At 52.7% G+C, this 5000-nt stretch overlaps 1 non-coding gene across 1 annotated transcript in view; it reads left to right on the plus strand.

The window, feature by feature from the left end:
* The first annotated feature begins 3860 nt into the window (after positions 1–3860).
* Positions 3861–5000, plus strand: part of LOC124764096 — a 1909-nt gene continuing 769 nt past the window's right edge. Inside the window, exon 1 of the ribosomal RNA XR_007012682.1 lies at positions 3861–5000. This exon is cut by the window's right edge and continues 769 nt beyond it. This is a non-coding gene — a ribosomal RNA (small subunit ribosomal RNA).

Raw genomic sequence — 5000 nt, forward strand, 5'->3', positions numbered from 1 at the left:
CCAATATGCGACATTCCCGCTGTCCCTATACATGAGCCGCGACCTGTACCACTTACGAGCGAGAGACGCGATCGCGTTGCTCACTGTACGGCGTCCGATACCGAGCCATCAGCATGTCGGTCCCCATGCGCGTTGCACTCGCACTCGCAGTCGCAAAAACGTGGGGCAAATATATTACGCGGAAGAGCTATAACAGACCGAGCCCCACTGCATGGGGGGAGTCTTTGTCACTAATGTACACAGATGGAACATTTTGGACTGGAACCAGATTACCCGTACACACGGCGCTGATTAGTAATCAATGCAGAGCCATCAAACTACAGCAAATATACACAACTGTCCGTATACATGCTGAAAGAGTCTGCCCACAATGGGAACCACACGTCAGCCAGACACTCTGATCACGCACCACTCTCTGCTTCTAACAGGCGCACATACAATATGTAAGCACCAGCATGGAACAACATCCAGTGCATCTTCTCCGCCACATTACACAATCCACACTATCACAACCAGACCAGGAGGTCCATGCGGAAAATACAATATCCCAGCCTTTCGACATCCACCATTGCGCAGACCAGGCACCAACACCCACACATGTCCTATACAACGGTGCACCCAACATCACAATAGTACCTCCTGTCACAGCGCACAAACAATGACATGAGTCAAAGACACAGGTCTCACACAAGCATAGAATTGGAGCGCCGCCTCTAATAAGCCAAAGGTGCATCCTGACGTGACAAATCTGATCATGTCACAAGCATTCACTTACTATAATCACTATCAACGAACCTGCCGCCCCCGCCCCCCCCCCCCCTACACCTTTCCTTACAACAACGTGTAACCTAACCTAACCTAACCTAACCTATGTTGTACCTTAACCTAACCTATGTTGTACCTTAACCTAACCTATGTTGTACCTTAACCTAACCTATGTTGTACCTTAACCTAACCTATGTTGTACCTTAACCTAACCTATGTTGTACCTTAACCTAACCTATGTTGTACCTTAACCTAACCTATGTTGTACCTTAACCTAACCTATGTTGTACCTTAACCTAACCTATGTTGTACCTTAACCTAACCTATGTTGTACCTTAACCTAACCTATGTTGTACCTTAACCTAACCTATGTTGTACCTTAACCTAACCCATGTTGTACCTTAACCTAACCCATGTTGTACCTTAACCTAACCCATGTTGTACCTTAACCTAACCCATGTTGTACCTTAACCTAACCCATGTTGTACCTTAACCTAACCCATGTTGTACCTTAACCTAACCCATGTTGTACCTTAACCTAACCCATGTTGTACCTTAACCTAACCCATGTTGTACCTTAACCTAACCCATGTTGTACCTTAACCTAACCCATGTTGTGCCTTAACCTAACCCATGTTGTGCCTTAACCTAACCCATGTTGTGCCTTAACCTAACCCATGTTGTGCCTTAACCTAACCCATGTTGTGCCTTAACCTAACCCACGTTGTGCCTTAACCTAACCCACGTTGTGCCTTAACCTAACCCACGTTGTGCCTTAACCTAACCCATGTTGTGCCTTAACCTAACCCATGTTGTGCCTTAACCTAACCCATGTTGTGCCTTAACCTAACCCATGTTGTGCCTTAACCTAACCCATGTTGTGCCTTAACCTAACCCATGTTGTGCCTTAACCTAACCCATGTTGTGCCTTAACCTAACCCACGTTGTGCCTTAACCTAACCCACGTTGTGCCTTAACCTAACCCACGTTGTGCCTTAACCTAACCCATGTTGTGCCTTAACCTAACCCATGTTGTGCCTTAACCTAACCCATGTTGTGCCTTAACCTAACCCATGTTGTGCCTTAACCTAACCCACGTTGTGCCTTAACCTAACCCACGTTGTGCCTTAACCTAACCCACGTTGTGCCTTAACCTAACCCACGTTGTGCCTTAACCTAACCCACGTTGTGCCTTAACCTAACCCACGTTGTGCCTTAACCTAACCCACGTTGTCCCCTAAAGTAACCCACGTTGTCCCCTAACGTAACCCACGTTGTCCCCTAACGTAACCCATGTTGTCGCCTAAACCTGCTCTGTAATTGTTATACGACTCGTTCAATTAGTGTAGTGTTGCCCACCCGCAACCCTCGCAATATAGTTCGCTACTCGCACTGCCCGCTCCCCTGTGTATCGCTTCATGTTAAACACCTTGCAAGTCTTGCTGACTTTCCACATGCTCCTGCTGTACACTGTAATGTGGATGGCAGCAGGACGTACATGCCGCCCCTCCCCACGTCCCCACCTTGCCCCCCTGCCTTCGCAAGCTGGTTGGTGAGAAGTTTGCATGTTCAATGCCCTTCGCATGCGACGTACTCAGGCTACGTTGTGGTGCGGCCTGTGTCAACCGTCCGCTAATGTCGTACGCGTAAACCACAATCTGTACTGCACATTCGTCCTTATGTACCGAATGATACATCGTGGCACATGTGTGACCGTACAACGACTGCGCCCAAAAACGGCGGACCATACAGTGCAAATATTGTGCACGCAGCTACGTGTCGTCTCCCTATGAGAGCTGGATTGCAGTGTGGTACGCCATAGAGACGTGTGGGAGGAACGGACGCCGTGGATGGCGATCAGCATGAGCTGTCTGTTGATGTATTCGGACCTAGTCGTCTCTCCTCACACACCGTGATGGCATGGTGCACCGCGTTCCATATCTGCGACATGCTACAGAGGCCGGTTGACAGTCGTTCGAGCAATGGACATCGCATACGTACGGGGGCCACCTTCCACGTATTGTCTAGGCGTGCACATTTTGTTGCGTGTATGTGGGCAGACGTAGTGTGGCGTGACACCTGACACAGGCATGCAATAATCGTTGAAGTTGCAAATGGCGATGGACGCCTGCGTTTTCTGGTGAAGTTACGCAAATGAACAAATGGTAACCTGTTGTGGTGCGGTTGTTCTCGCTAGGGGTGAATCGGTGATGGCGACGATAGGTTGAGGTACGAACCGGTTGTTCCAGCGATACCCACCATGCCGACGAAACTGAACGGCATCTGGGTGTGAAGCGATACGCGGCGGTGGCTGGGTGGGACCGTCCCCGGCCGGTGAGGGGGCGCCTCCCGGCGTGCTGGCCGCGCGGTGCGTGGGCGCACGCGCTACAGCCGGCTGGTGGGGGCGGCCAGTGGCAGGCGCGCCGGCCGACGGACGCGGCAGGCGTCGCAGCTGCGCGCCGGCGCACCCTGCGCGCGGCGCCGTGCGGCCAAAGTAGGTCCTCGCGGGCCCGGTGCGAAGCGCGGTGGACATCTTCAGTGTGCTGGTCCGATTGAGGACTGTGTGCGTTGAGGATGCGCCGCCGCCCGGCGCTCGGCGCCGCGACGCCGTCTGCTGCTCGGTCGCCCCAGCGGTTCTCGCTGGTGGTTTGTATCGCAGCTGTGCGGATGTGTTGGCGCGTGCGCTGTGCTGGGAGAGTTCGCTTCGGCACCCAAGTGGGGCTTTTGTCCTTCTGTGGCGCTGGCGTTGGAGCTGCCGGTCACCGTAGGTGGCGCGTGTTGTCTCCCGCCGGCAATGCCACGACAGCACGCTCCCGGGCCTCTGTCGGCAGCGGCAAGCTCAGTTGGGAGCACGGGTGGTCGCACCGAAAGCGTCTACTCGCCTAACTCCGGGCGATTGCGCCTCTCTCGAACCCGACCAAGTACTTGGGACGGCGCTGCGCGCCGCCGGGACCTGAGAGGGTTTCGAGGTGTATTGTGCAGGGGAGCTCAGCCTCCTCCTGTTTGCAGAATGATTGAGCGGACGCTTGCGTGTTCGCGCGGGCCCCCGGGACACACTCCCGGGCGGCCGGCTGCTCAGCTCTAGTTGACGCAGCTCCCTGGTTGATCCTGCCAGTAGTCATATGCTTGTCTCAAAGATTAAGCCATGCATGTCTCAGTACAAGCCGCATTAAGGTGAAACCGCGAATGGCTCATTAAATCAGTTATGGTTCCTTAGATCGTACCCACGTTACTTGGATAACTGTGGTAATTCTAGAGCTAATACATGCAAACAGAGTCCCGACCAGAGATGGAAGGGACGCTTTTATTAGATCAAAACCAATCGGTCGGCTCGTCCGGTCCGTTTGCCTTGGTGACTCTGAATAACTTTGGGCTGATCGCACGGTCCTCGTACCGGCGACGCATCTTTCAAATGTCTGCCTTATCAACTGTCGATGGTAGGTTCTGCGCCTACCATGGTTGTAACGGGTAACGGGGAATCAGGGTTCGATTCCGGAGAGGGAGCCTGAGAAACGGCTACCACATCCAAGGAAGGCAGCAGGCGCGCAAATTACCCACTCCCGGCACGGGGAGGTAGTGACGAAAAATAACGATACGGGACTCATCCGAGGCCCCGTAATCGGAATGAGTACACTTTAAATCCTTTAACGAGTATCTATTGGAGGGCAAGTCTGGTGCCAGCAGCCGCGGTAATTCCAGCTCCAATAGCGTATATTAAAGTTGTTGCGGTTAAAAAGCTCGTAGTTGGATTTGTGTCCCACGCTGTTGGTTCACCGCCCGTCGGTGTTTAACTGGCATGTATCGTGGGACGTCCTGCCGGTGGGGCGAGCCGAAGGCGTGCGACCGCCTCGTGCGTGCTCGTGCGTCCCGAGGCGGACCCCGTTGAAATCCTACCAGGGTGCTCTTTATTGAGTGTCTCGGTGGGCCGGCACGTTTACTTTGAACAAATTAGAGTGCTTAAAGCAGGCAAGCCCGCCTGAATACTGTGTGCATGGAATAATGGAATAGGACCTCGGTTCTATTTTGTTGGTTTTCGGAACCCGAGGTAATGATTAATAGGGACAGGCGGGGGCATTCGTATTGCGACGTTAGAGGTGAAATTCTTGGATCGTCGCAAGACGAACAGAAGCGAAAGCATTTGCCAAGTATGTTTTCATTAATCAAGAACGAAAGTTAGAGGTTCGAAGGCGATCAGATACCGCCCTAGTTCTAACCATAAACGATGCCAGCCAGCG

This window comes from Schistocerca piceifrons, unplaced genomic scaffold, assembly GCF_021461385.2.
Source record: "Schistocerca piceifrons isolate TAMUIC-IGC-003096 unplaced genomic scaffold, iqSchPice1.1 HiC_scaffold_625, whole genome shotgun sequence".
Lineage (NCBI taxonomy): Eukaryota > Metazoa > Arthropoda > Insecta > Orthoptera > Acrididae > Schistocerca > Schistocerca piceifrons.